The 15,020-nt window shown below is 37.2% G+C and overlaps 1 protein-coding gene across 2 annotated transcripts in view; it reads left to right on the top strand.

Moving 5' to 3' along the window:
* The window catches only part of FHIT (fragile histidine triad diadenosine triphosphatase), a 517,184-nt gene that overhangs the window by 130,867 nt on the left and 371,297 nt on the right, over window positions 1-15,020 (top strand). The window lies entirely within an intron of this gene.

The raw sequence follows: 15,020 nt of genomic DNA, 5'->3' as shown, positions 1-15,020 counted from the left end.
ACAGGTATCCATTCCCTTTTTTACAAGAGTCATTGTTTCCTCTCTGTTCTGTCAGCTTGCTGCTTTGCACAGGGTGATTGTGAAAAGCAGTCACTTGTGGCTCCCTTGAACAGCTCTGTGGTTGTTTTGGAGGAGGCAGCTATTCAATAGCTGGAGCAGTGAAGGGATGTGTCTAAAAGTCAGCAAATGCATTGTTTCTGTCACACAAAAGGCACAAGACGAACTGAATCAGCTCATGCAAGCAGCATGAGCTCAGCTTCTCCTTGGCTTCTTGTTTGAATGACTTCATTCAGAACCTTGCTGCTTCCACAGAGCAGAGCTGTGGTGCTGTTTGAAACAAATTCCATCTGCTCTTTGACATGGACCTTTTGTGCTTTAATATGGTAACAGATACCTTGTGAATGACCTAGCATTGTATTGATGTTTTCTTAGCCCTGCACCAGAGCTTTGCATGGTCTTACTCCCATCTTCAATAAATATGAACTGGTTTTTATCACTGCCTTTCTTACAGTGTTGTGCAGGGTACTTGTTTTCATCTTGTGTTAAATATGAAAAATGAATTTCAACATTAGCAGAATCCATTTGGAGACTAGGACTTTTTATCATAAATAACATAATTCATTAGTTATGTCCATTTTTTTTTCAGTAGACAAGGTATTGATCTTTAGATTTGTGTTCAGGCTGCCATAAGAACTAGCACAAAAGGAACACAGCAACATTTGTAAATTGATTGAATGCAGAGTGTAATGACAGAGACAAACAGCAGATCTATGGCAATACTAGATTATACAAAGCATTTTTCAGCAGTTTATTGAATTGGTTATTAAAAGGTACAATCTTTCCAGCTGGGAACAGCAAACTGAGGGTTATTGGGACCAAGTAATTTTGTAGAAATTTGTGGACACTTTGGTTCCTTTTCTAAGGGCACACGTATGTGTGTAATAAATTAGAATAAACACTTTGCCACAACTTTTCATATGGGATTGATTATGAAAAAGTTTTTCCATCTAAAGAAACCCAACAAAGGAAATAGATAAGGAAGACTGTTTAACGGTTATATACTGAATTTCGCTGCACTATTTTGTACTGCTCTTTTCATAGATATTTAAGTTTTCCCACCAGAAAATATTCTGATTGTGGGGAATAGACCATGTATAAAACCCCAAAGCATATGATATCTTCTGGCACCTTCATCCCTACATGGAGATAACGGTCATTATTTGTTGCTGAGGCCGTGTGCTGTTCGTGAGTTCCTGCCGCTTGTTCCTGTTATTAATGAGCAGAGAAAACATTAGTTGAACCAGATGCTCCCTTCAAAGGCCTGCTAACACCCCGAGCTGCAGTGTAATTGGTCTGCTGCAGGGGTGGGATGGGATCCAGGGTCAGGCAATGTGAGAGCAGCATCTGCTCTGCTGCACAGTTTGTCTGGCTGGGAGCTCCCTGTCATCTGCTGTCACTACGGCTGTATCGCTTCAGACTGATGTGTTCTGTAGTGCCACAAATATTTTCCTAATGCTTTCCTTAAAAAGAAATGGTCTTTTAGAATTATTGTTGTTACTTAATATATTTTCCAAGTAATTTTCATTTAGTTTCAGATCTGACAGATTTTCCATTGAAGATAGTACACTAGAAAGAACAGTAGTATTCTCTCACAAGTTTGGTTGAAAACCATGGTATTTATCTTGTATATGAAGTTTTAATTCTTCATAAACTTACAGAATTGCTGTTATGATTTTTTTTGTACATTACACATCTATCATATCTATATTTATTCTCTGTAAGTATGAATTTTATGAGTTTCAGCCTAAATAAGTGTTAATATTAACCATAAAACTAAGATTAAGAAAATAAAATTGTTATATTGCCAAATATATGTTTGTATCTACATATTCCAATAATGTGTACTGCATGTTTGCAACAACTTGTTTGAGATACCTAATCTTGTAGGAAAGTACTCTCTAGTTCTCATCATAGAAGCTTCCTATACATTACCACTATTATTAGTTTGTTTAGCACAATGTGAAGGAGCAGTCATGTTCCATTTAGATCTTTAGCAAAGACCTAAAAATAAAGGGGTTTGGTAAAGGCTTTCTAATTTAAATAGGAGGCTGGAGATGCAAGGGAATACAATGGAGACACAAAAGGTTGTTTGGTGCAATAAGGCCTGGAGTACTTAGGTGAATTTTTCAAAATGTGTAGTAACTCTAGAAGAGGAGGGCATTAGGAGGAGGATGCAGTCCTTTGCTGCTGCAGCAAAGAACTCCTGAAGAACTGATATAAATGATGCATCTTATTTGAAATGGGAAGAGGGTGTGGGGAAGTATAGAATATCTCTTCATCAGGAATGCAGATGCAGACTTTATGTATTGTGTCTGAAGCTCTTGAGAATCGCTGAAAACTCCTGAGTTTTTTCCCTCAGATCCCAAATAAAGCTGTTCCATGGTTTTCCTTACTGATCCCTCAAGTAGAATTTATTAATGCCTTATAATGTTTACTTGTACAAATAAGTGTAAGAAAAACAGTTCCTATGCTTAATGACTTTCAGCAAAATTAAGCTGTGCTGTGCAGGGGGCAATGAGTGGGACTGTGCCCTTGGCAGCACCAAGCCAACAGAGTATTTGCTGTATTCTCCAGCTCCCTTCTGGGAAAAGGGCTCTCCTCCAACAGCCCAAAGAATGACTGATCTGCTCTGTGTATGCAAACCACTTGAACTTGCTGGTGATAGAGAGGCCAGTTAATTATCTCAGGGCTGGAGTCATTTTGTTTGCAGTCTACAAACAAAAGGATGGTGTTTGACTCGCATTAAGAAATGCTGCTACTGAAGATAAGAGATTCAGGGCTCTGTGCACAAAGGCTTGTCTGTATGACTTATTTGTGGGGATGGAGTTCAACTGTCTCATTTGGTCTGATAAAAATGCTTTCTCCCCCTTCAAATCTTGTCTTGCTTGGAAGGTGCTGACTGTTGAAAGAGGATGTCCTTCACCATGAGGATATACAATTCTGTTTGCATTGTTAGAGTTCTGTTAATATAATGGTGTTGATGAAAATCCCATTCTAAAGCCTTTGTGCCAGTATTGTAAATAGAAAGGGAAAAAAATTCAAGTAATATGGTCAGAAGTATTTCTTGCCTATTTGCAAATGGAATAAATTACCAGTTAAATCACTTACTTACAAGTATTAGCAGATTAGTAGTAAGAATTCTCAGGCTGTAGCACAACCTACATTGGAAGAGGTGTTAGAAAAGCTGTGCAAGGCCACATAAGGGAGAGGCAGCAGCTCCTAGGCTGGAACCTTACCAGGGCTGTGGAGGGGGAGCAGTTTCTCATTAGTCAGGTGTTGAACCAACCTTCAACCCTGACTGTGTGGAGAGTAATGAGATCTCTGGGCTTGTAAGCAGTGTCATAATAGGTTGGATTTATGCAACTAAATTTCTTGACTACCTTGCTAACAAATATTAAAATTCAGCTGAAAAACTCAAATTCCATTTTTGTCTAATGGCTTTTATTCACCTGTTTGTCATCATTGTTGATTGGAACTTATAAATGGCTTAAACCACATCATGCATGAACCTCTCTACTGCTCTGTATGTTTCAGGGGCACTCACTGTCCAGTTCTGAAGGGGTGTTAATAATGTGTCTTCTAAAAATGGAACTGCTTGTCCTTATGAGCTCCATGGACATGCAGAAGGGGTCCCATTTTGTCATGTTTACCCTTGTTATCAATTCTCAAAGCATGTTACAACTTTAGTTTCAAAGTAACTGAAGTGAATCTTCTTTGAGGTTTCTGACACTGGCGTGACAGAAATACCTGGTAAAAGAATTTATTTTAGTATAGCAAGAAACCTGGCCAAATGTTTAGTGAGAAAAGCATCAATCTAAGGAGCTGGAAGAAGTCAGGCTTTAGAAACAGAAAAGCAAAGCAATGTGGAAGGATATGAAATTAAGTGGTAGCAAACTTTTGTATGGAAAAGTGGCACAGAAACTAAGACAGGACTCAGGAAACATTAAATGAGTATTTCCTTTGGTGTTTAACACAATAATGGGCATTCTTGTTTAAAAAACTGTGAAGTCCTGTCCTATTTTATCACTCTCTACAACTACCTGAAAGGAGGTTGTAGGGAGGTGTCTTCTCCCAAGGAACAAGAAATAGGACAGAGTAGGGGCCTGAAGTTGTTCTGAAGTGGGGTTAGATTGGACATTAGGAAAAATGTATTTCTCAAAAGGGTTGTCCAGCCCTGGCACAGCTGCCCGGTGCAGTGGAGAGGTTGCCATCCCTGGGGGATTTAAATGCAGTGTAGATGTGGCACTTGGGTACATGGGTTAGTGGTGGCCTTGGCAGTGTTGAGTAAAGGGTTGGACTTCAAGGTCTTCCCCAACCTAAGCCATTCTATGATTCTCTAAATAATGAATACTTTTAGTCCAGCAGTTACTTTCTAGTCTAGTAGAGAGCAAATTTGTAATTGGTGTGCTTATTGAACAAACCTGTAATTTTATCCTTTTTATCATATCAGTAATACCCAAACAAACAAATGGACAGTAGATAACAAGTATAAAGGAGGTGTTTGCTGCTGCTGCACTTTTGACACTATAGAAAATTTATGTTCCTGCACCAGTAGCAGATAACCACAAGCTTTGCATTCAAATTCCAATTACTACAAACTTCAGAAAAGAAAGGGGTACAGACAAGTTTTTTCTCTCAGTATATAACTGGATTTAAGTTCAGGTTTTTTTACTCATTTAAACAGTTTCTGGCTAATGAAGGAGATGACAGTTACAAGCCATTTCTCTTACAGTTTGTGCACCTTTTGTCCTTAATATAGCCATTAGAAAGTGATATGCAGCACACACACAGTTAACCAAGTCCGAGCAAGCTATTGCATGACTTGTTCTTACAGCAGAATATAATTAAAAGAGATGATTGGAATACATGGTTATTCATAATAGATGTCACACAATTACCATAAGTAATGCAATACATGCAAAATCTCCATTTGTAATGAGAATAGATTTGCTGGAAAGTCAATTGGAAATTTCATTTATTGCTTATTGTTTCCAGCATATTGGGCTATTTTGTGCTATTCAGTGTAATACAAGTATGTGTTTTCTTCAGAAACACATTTTTTGAGAGGCATCTGGCATGAACTTTGTATTGCAACTCCTAAGAGGAGATCCAGTGATTCAATGTTAATCTGTCATCTCTTCTTGCTGTGAAGAGCCTAATATATGGTATTTTTCTGTTGAAACATACATTAATATTCCTTAATGTACCATAATTATATTCTAAAGAAGATATTTCATCATTTCACAAGTAACCATTTTGTAGTCCTTATATTTTGAGTACCTCTATCATGGTTTAACCCTCATCAACAACTTATCACCACACAGGCACCTTCTTGTTCCCCTGCAGCTGGAAAAGAGAGAGAGAATTGGAAGGATAAAAATAAGACAACAGTGTTAGGTATGAAGACAGTTTAACAGGTAAAGCACAAGCTGCTTACATGAGCAAAACAAACCAAGAAATTGCTTCTCTGGTTCCCATGGGCAGGCAGATGTTCAGCCATCCCCAGGAGAGCAGTGCCCCATCACATGGAACAGTTCAAACACCCCTTCACTTCTTTCTTCCTCCCATACCTTCTTTAGATTCCTTCTCCTTCCCTTAGCTCTATATGCTGACCATGACCCCTGATGGTCTGGGACGTCCCTTGGATCGGTTGGGATCAGCTGTTCCAGCTGTGTCCCCTCCCAGCTCCTTGTGCCACCCCCATAAGGTGGGATGAGGAGCAGCAAGACAACACTGCCAACATCCCTGAGTTGTCAATGCTGTTTCCAGCACAAATCCCAAACTGCCCCAGAGCAGCTCCTGTGGACATTAACTCCCCCCCAGGCCAAACCAGAACAATCTTCAGCAGCCAAGAGGGAAGTAAAGGGCATTCCATGTGCATGGGAGATAAGCAGGAATGCTGCCTGGAAAGAAGGAACAGGCCGCTGTGCTGTGCCATCCTAGTGCTTTCTCCAGGGCACAGAGTGATCTATATCTCTTCAGACTGCCTGGTGTAGGGGTCAGTCTTTTGAGGGTAAAGCCAATTTACTGTATTCCCTCAATGAGTGCAGGTGCAGAGGTCTGGAGAGAGTCCAGTCACAAATACAGATTTTTTTCAGATGCCATTTAAGGAAAAAGGGAAATCTTGAGCACAATTGATTTGCTCTGACACAGCACTAGACTTCCACATACCTGTGTAAAATAGCTTGAGTTTTGAGATGCAAGGCCTCCATCTGTTTGGCTTCAGCTCTTCTGGCTTCTATTGTTTTTAGGTAGGGTGAAGTCCTTCCCTCCCTGTTTTCCTCCTCTCCAGTACACAGCACAGGTAACTCATCCCCAGTGTGTGCTTTCCCTCTCTGGCTGCTCCAGAGGGAAGCATGCACAGGGTCTCCCACCTCCTGTGTGTCCAAAGGTGCTCACCTGTGCTCCTTCTTTTGTTCAGGGAATGTTTTCCTCTGTGGTTTGAAGTGATAAGTGAGATTATCAAGTACAGTGATTCCAAAAGGCACCATAATTGCTTTGCAGAGCTTCAGCAGAGGGTCAAGCACCTTCTCTGAGCAGGTAATTGAGTAAATGATGTTTTAGTAAGTTGTCTTGAGTAAAGTTAGATATCAAAATAGCAGACAATGGAGGCTTTGTTGTAAAATGAGGCTACAGTAGGAAGTGGAGTGCATAATTCATGGATACAGATGTATTTCACTTTATCACTCATACCATATCTGGGTTTCTAAGGCTGCACAAGTGTGCACAGGCTGCTATTCATTTGCTAATGTATTTTACTTGTGCTGCTCCTTGTAACCTGCTGACTTCTACTGCTTCTAATCAAAACATGAAAACCTCAGCATCTCTCAGTGATATCTCTTGAGAAAATGTTCATCTTGTACAATAAAAGTTGAATATTCTCCTTCTGATGCTCCAGTGTAATATTGTACTGCATTCAGATGAGTGATCTCTCTGAGAGGCTGCCTAAGACCTGTTGCTTTTAGTTCAGGATTCAATGATCTTTTCCTGTTGGTAATTGGGAATGTATTGAGGTGACCTGTTACTCTTTGCTTCATAGAATTAGAAATGGTGTGCAATGAGTATGAGTTGAAGTACGTAAATTTGGAAATTCTGCTTTTTGTTGGTCTGATTTTTTTATTGGTCTAATGAGTATTTCTGGTCTGATGAACTTTGTGTATCAGAATACAAGATTTTGTTCCAATGTGTATGTAAAAATGGAACTATTTATGAACATATTTAAAAAATGTGTCATTGGTTCATTCACTATTTCTTATTCTGTCACTCCCAGGTAGAATTTGTCTGCTTGTAGAGAAAGAATATATGGTACAGGTTATATATTTAAATGCCATAGACATGAACATTGCCAGAATTTGGGCACTGTGAGCACACATGGCAGGAGCACTTTCTTAGGCTCAGTTTCATTATTGATGTTTTAGTTGGGTAAAGCTTAACTAATTTGGGATTTAATTCACTTTATTACTTTCATACACCAAAGGTAAAGGTGAGGAAAAAATATAGTGAGCACATGGCTCAGTAAATAAACTACATTCCTGGCTGGGAAGAATCCTAGAGCAGTTGTGAAAGCATTATATTTTTGGTGACATTATCAAGTTAAAAATCATGTGTGATTTGGGGAGCAAGAGGGAGAAAGGGGAAGGGGAAACAGGTCTATATATTTGGGAACAAATTTTCCAGGAATTAAAGTTGTAGATTACAATGGCATTAATAAGAGCTATAGCTCTTATTAAATCTGAATCTTGGGATTCCTGAACTAGGAGCAGTGATTTTTTTTTTTTTTTTTTTTCCATATTTGGAGTAGACTTTGTGACTGAAACAAATTGCTGGAGATGAGGAACATTTGTTATTATCTGGTACTTTGAAATCAAGATTGAACTTCCCTTTAAGATTAATAAGACGCTAATATCTGTATGGAGGAATAATAATGGAATCTGGGTTGACATGGAGGAATTGAGAATAATTTCTCTCTTTTTCTCTCACTCACTGACTGATGTGGACTGTTAGTGGGACAAAAATGAGATGGGACATTTTTTGCCATTCTCAAGCCTTCAAAACAGAATTTCATCTTTAAAAGAAAGATTGATATAAAAAGGAAGGGAAAAAGGTGTGTTAGGAAGTGAAGCCAAGATAATTGGATAAGCTTTCAAAGGAGAGGTGCATCTTATTTCTGAAGGGGTGTAATTTAACTTTGGTAATAGTAATGGAGAATTACAAATAAAGAAGCTTAATTGACCTCTTAACCTCATATTCCTGCCAGGAGCTTGAAAGGGAACATAAAGTTACTCTATTTCTAAATATCTGTTAATAACTAATTTAGAATTTGTTAAAATTCTGCATAACTCATAAATAGTAACTCATATATAAGTGATTGTATTTCTAAATGTTTTAACACTTCTGTGAATTGCATTCATTGTAGGGCAGAATTCAATTAATTGGAACTGCATCTGAAAAATAAGTCTGATGTTTTGGGTTTTTTACTGCCTGATCATTAGGATGTAGCAGGACACCTCTGCCAAGCTTTACCTGCCTGTTGTGTGTTTGGTGCAAGCGCCACCAGCAATACTGCAAACAATCTGATGCTTTCTTCTTAGAACCAATTGCCTCCTGTCTCAGTGTTCTGTAGCAAACTTTGGCATATTTTCAAAATGAAATTGTGTGTTCTTCCCCCTGCCATTTGCTTTAGCTCCAGGTAGTGCAAATTAAAGACAAAATGAAGGCAAACTTTTAAATTCAATTTGCATAGCTCTGTTATGGTGGAGAGAAATTACATTGGGAGTGAAAACTCTGTAAACACTTTGAAATAGGATAAATGTATTTTTCTAATGACTCTCCTTAAAAAAATTTAGTGAGGCACTTGAGACATGTCTGCTTACACTGAGAAGCAAAGAAACTAGCAGAGTATTGCAAGAAAGTTGTTTTTGGCTGTGTTTTTTTTTCTACAGTCATTTTGAGTGAATGCAAAACATAGAATTGACACTCTTCTTAGGTAGTGAGAAGATTTTTAGGATAAAAAAAAAGAAAGCCACTTAATTGGTATCCAGTCATGTGGAAGCATACTAATAACATTTCTGCTCAATTAATGTTTCCTTACTATGACCCTATCAATATTAATAAAATAAGTTATACTTGCTTGTCTTTCAAAAAAAATCTGAATTTGACCTGGAGAAAGTTCATCACAAAAATATTGCGGAGTTGTACAATTCTATTTTTATCAGCAATGTTAATGGAGCACTGCTGACCTAACATAATATTTTGCTGAGGCATTTTAGTTTAGAAAACAATGCAAATTTTTCCCTTTTCTCTCATATTCCTTAACAAAATTAATTGCATCTAGTATCAATTATGACTTATTTATAAATGCCTGTGGTTTGAATATGTTAATGCGGAGAAACATCCTTCTTACATGAGAGTTTGGTGTTAAAAGAAAGGACACAATGGTTTTTATAACATTTATTACTTCTTTATATACAAATCTTAAGTTTGTTTGACCCGTTTTTAAACTGGAGGGACACAAAATGTCAATATGAGTTTTCTTTCTCTGCATATGAATGATCTTAATCCAAACCTCCAGTAAGAGTCCAGGTCAGAATTGATTCATCCTTAAACAAGAAAAAATTGGTTTATTTATCTGGCATTCACAGCAGCATTGCTTGTTTTACTGGAACCCTGATGTGTGGTGCAGATTCTTTATTCTTGTTGAGGACTGGTTTTTTACATTTTGTGGTGTTTTAGAAGCCCATAGATTTATCTGCTCATTTGTATCTGTCCAGTGCTTGCAGTGTAGCAGACAGTTTGCAAAACTGCCTGCTAAAACCAGGGGCATTTTTGTGTGCAAATTAAACAGATGATTTTATGTACCTGCCATAGGTAAGATTATATGTGGTATCTATGTGGAAATATAATGGGGTTTGATCTCCCTAATTTAAATACCAGCACACATAATTATGAGAATTTTGATATGAAACAGATCCAAACAATCTGACACTACTAAATGAAAGGGTAAAAGAATTATTATTTTAACTAAGCTGTAAACATGCATGGTCCTGTTCTGTGCAATGGTTGATGGGTGTTGTACCTATGTATTCCAAAAATCTACTGCTTTTGACATATTCTTCTATTTATTCCACATGGGGGCATGGTGAGGGAGCAGGGGAGAGGGAGTGATGTGCAATCCAGCTTTGAGTCTTTTCTCAGATCCCCCTTGATCTTTAACCATCACATTGATGGTACCTGAATGAATTTAACTTTGTACCTCAGCTAAAGTGTTGTCCATGGGGGATCATTTTATATTGCCTACAAGATATCAGAGTAAAGCAAATAATGTGATTTGATACCTGTGTTTTGTTACCATTGAAAAGACACAGAGAGATGCTCTATTTGTCTTTTTAAATAATGAAAGTTGAATCAAGATTGTCATCTGATCTGTCAGAGGATTCAGCAGCAATAACTGTCTCCCATCTTATTACTTCTCCTTCCCTTTTTAAACTTTTTAATCTTTGCAAGAAAAATTGTCAACTGTTGTAGATCTCCAGTGTTTGTTGTGCCCATTTGCTGCATGACATAAGGATAGGTTCTTACTTCTTAAGTCTATTTCCCAACTTGGTGATTTTGTGAGATGACAGTGTTCTCACCTGTCAGACACCTCCTGTGTTCCTTATCCCTTCAGGTTTGCAGAGAAAAAATAATAATTTACTAAATTCATGCTCTTTATCCCTGCAGGTTTGAAGAGAGAAAAATCATGATTTATCTAATCTGATTCTGTTTTTAATTTGTAGTTCGGTTTTAAATGGTATTTAAGGCTTTTTCTGACATATATGTATTTGGTGACTTTGATTTTTCAAAGCCATTGCTGAGAGCATTTTGCAGGTCTCCTTTGATTGTTTCCACTCATAGGCAGGGGCAATTTCATTAATTCTAAAAAGATCAATGTTTGTCCTTAACCAGATGTGCATACTTGTTATTCTTAACACTGTACCAGTTTGTCAGTAGTCACAGACTGACCAAAATTGTTCATTTCTACCTACAAGGGGTCGAAGATAGCTTTAAGTGTAAGATACTCTGACACATAAGGAATTGAGAATATTTCCCAGTTGAAATTTACATATTTGGGAACATGTGACCATTAGAAAGATGTATTTACAAGTGCTTTATTTAAAAACTAAAAATGCCAATACAAATACTGAACAGAAAAGGAAAATAAACGGGGTGGAGATATAAAAGAGTGTGGGGGTATCTCATGAGAGACAGTGGACCTTTGACTGTCCCACTATTGCAGGGCTGAGGAGGCTCCCTGTGAGTTCCTTGTCCCGTTGTCCTTGTTCCTTGCATTGGAGTGTGGTGAAAACCAGCAGACTCATCTAAAACTAATGTTATTCCAACTCTTGAATCTATTTTTTGTTGCTTGTCAGTTGAGCTGCTGCACTCTGCAAAGCCTCTGCTGTCAGAGCCACAGAATTCTGAATATCTGTTTAAGAAGGTCCTTTGTGACATTCTAATTATGTTCCATGACAGCCTTGTTTGTTCAGTAAAATAATGAAACTGAAAACTTCCAAAATTAGTTTTAATATAAACACATATTCTATGCAACACAGTGATAAACCTTGTGAAAGTGCCATTCCCATCGAGTAGTTAAATATCATTACCTGTAGTGACTGCTGGATTGTTTGTTAGGGAAAGGGAAGCACAAGTGTGCTGCATATACTGAAAGTGATTCAATTTGCCCAGTTAGCAGCAAGGTTTAAGATTGATTTCAGTTTCATGATTCATCTCATGATATTAGTTGTTTTGTGCCTTTTGATGTAAGAATATTAGCCCTAAAATGTTTTTTAAATTTTATTTTGTTGTGGTTGAAATTAATTCTAAAAATGTCTATGCAGATTCAGTTGAAAATTAAGTTTAAAATATCCATTCCATATGAAAGAAAAAAAGGCAGTTGTCATCTTTCTGCCCTCCTCCCTGGAGTTCTGGGCACACTGAATGCTGAGGATGTGACACAGGCTGCTGTTTTCTTTAGGGCTTTAAATCTGCCCTGTTAGACACTGAATCCCAGGGCCTGGCCTTCACCACTCTGCAGTATTTGGTAATAAGGATGTGATGATGCATTTGGCACTAACAAAAGGAAGAGAAGTAATTAATTAGGTTTGACTCTGCAGATGACAGTGTAGCTCAGATCACTTCGGACTATAAAAATAACACAAATGAAAAACATTTGAAAGTAGTTCCCAGTAAGTGGAAAATGTCTTCCTTACTGGAAAATAATTTTAATGGAGCTGGAGAACCAGTAGGAAATAACTCAGAAACTGGTAGACTCTTTATTCCCAGTTCCCTCCAATACCTTTTGGCAGCTATCAGAGATTTAGAAGAATTGGTGAAGAATTGGTGATGTGAAGGAAAACAATATTTTTCCCCCAGTTCTTTAGAAAGCAAAGAAAGATAATTAAGCATAAATAAACTACTCCAGCTAGTTGTATATGATGGCAGCTCTTTACTCAACTAAAATGTTTCCATTTATTCCTAGGCTGTTCTGGTTTAGTTGTTTCAGCTGTAACTTAGGGATGCCAACAGATATACATTGCTCTGTGAATAAGGCTGGGCTAATATGGAAAAGGAAACACTATAATTTATTCACCTCATGTTCAACAGGATTCTTGAATTTTGCTGAACTTCTCCAGTTTCATACATGACTGAGTTGATTTTGATTACTTAGAAGCACATTGCCCATCAACGGTTCAAGCTAGATGAGGAACTGAAGAACATAACTGCTGTAATCTAATGAATTTTCTTCTTTTCCCATACATAAAATACTGTAATAAATTAAAGACAAGACAATCTGATAAAAAGGCTGGGTTTGTCTTTTAATATTAGACTCGGAGACTCATTTCAGAAGTAGCAAATTTGTAGCTAAGAGGAAAGTTGGATTTTAATAAGGCTTTTGTAATCTGGTAAAATACAATATTCAAAAAAGGTCTTGTCCTTACTTGTACTTTTTGTAGATTTTAAACATATTTTTCCTTGTATTCATTTTTCCATTTCTTTCCCTATTGTGTATATGTCTCATTTAGAAGATTGTAGTTGAAAGGGGATTCCTAATAAAGTCACAAGGATTTCTTAAAGAGTCCACTTAAATCAATAAGTAGTTACTGATAGCTGCTTAATGGCTGTCTAAGAACCTCTTACTGTTTTTCTTGACAATTGTTTTGATGGGGGAAAAACAAGTTGTATTCATGCAAAGCAAGTCTTTTAGATTACTTCCTGTAGTAGTTTGAAAGTAGGTATTATCACTGATAAGCTGGGCTGAGTGTAGTGTTTTGTAATGTTAGGTATAATAAAATAGAACTCTCTTAACTCCACAGCTGAATATGGTTCTTTCCTTTTTCTGATGTTGGTTTTGATCCACTGCAGCAGATTCTGAGTTGTGTTGAGGGAAACATTAAGTCATTGCTTTCAAGAAGAGGAAAATATTACTGATAACAAATTTCCTTGCATAAATGCTACATTCTCATTTTGGATCCAGGCAGCTTTAATCAGCAATTATTTTCCTGGGGCAGTTATGTCTCAGGGTTTGAGCCCTTGTTAGGATCACTAAGTAACCCATAGGACCAGCAGAAAATATGATAAACTTGGTGTGTGAACAACACGGCAGTTTTAGGTGTATCAAGTGAACTCATCTTCACATCAGGATTTGCTAGAGCTGAAGAACTGCTGTTTGAATTTTCAATTTATTTCTTTGTCACCAGTAAATATTCAAAATCATGATCCTTCTTTTAAATGGAGATGCATCACACAGACTCTAAAATCTAAATGATATGTGCTAGTTTCATTTGGAAGTATAATTAAGGTGTATAATGTCATTTAACTGTTTAATGAACTCTGCATAATGTAATAGAATACAAATATTTGACCTTCCTGACAGTGACTGATGGATTGAAGTTGCACAGCATGATATCATTAGAATGTCAAATAACATCATTATTCATGATTATCAGGAATTATTCAGGTGAAATGGCAAATGTAATAGAAAGCTATTATTTTTGTGGGGGCCTCAGATTGACTTTCTTTGTCAGTATCAGTCTTTTGATGATACAGGGGGAAGATACTCAGATTTATTGAGCTACAAAGAATTAATGTTATAGGTTAAACAAATGTCAGTAATATCAGTAAAGTACTTTCAGTAGGTCACATCATGTATTAAGTGTCCAAGAGTAACTACTACAGGTAATGTTTTAACTTCTGCTAAAAACTAAAGCCATCTTTAGATTACAGGTGTTTGCAGCATAAAAGTATATCAATAACCACTATTTTCTGGCTGATATTTTTGATCAGCAGAAAGGAAAAATGCCATACAGTCTTTACAGTAGAACTGCAATTTCACCCTCTTTTCTCAGAGCCTACCTTGGGAGCCCAGACCTTTGTTCTGAGAGAATTTAAACTGAAATCACAAGGTGTTATTCTGTCATTTAAATGTTCAGGAAGTTGATGACTTGGGGTAGGAAGTACCATGGACTTGGAACACTCAAGTGCTTAAAAATATGTGATTGGCCATTGTAGATGGCTAAGACTAACCACCCTCCTGATTTCTGTAGCTGCCTAGGTGAACACATGCTGTCTGAACATATTAAAACTACTGCCTTTGTGAAGTATTCCTACAGATTAACCACAAACAATAGAATTTAGCATGGAATTTAGTACAATTGGCTTTTATTTTACTTCCCTGTTGAATTTTGTAATTTTTAAACTTGTGTACAGCCTCAGAGGAAGTATCCCTTCTTTTTACCCTCTTTTCTCCCCCTCTGTAGATAACACTGACAGCAATTTGGAGTGCTTCTTGATTTGTGTATTAAACCTAAATCACAATCCTAATGCTCCAATTTACTTTTTGTTCATGATGTGCAAGTCATAAAACCCCTCTTAATTTGGTAGCTTGGGAATTTATGTGGAAGGATATTTTCTCTTAAGTGCCT

The sequence above is a fragment of the Ammospiza caudacuta genome, chromosome 12 (assembly GCF_027887145.1).
Source record: "Ammospiza caudacuta isolate bAmmCau1 chromosome 12, bAmmCau1.pri, whole genome shotgun sequence".
In the NCBI taxonomy this organism is placed as follows: Eukaryota; Metazoa; Chordata; class Aves; order Passeriformes; family Passerellidae; genus Ammospiza; species Ammospiza caudacuta.
This window is presented reverse-complemented; position numbering and strand designations above follow the sequence as displayed.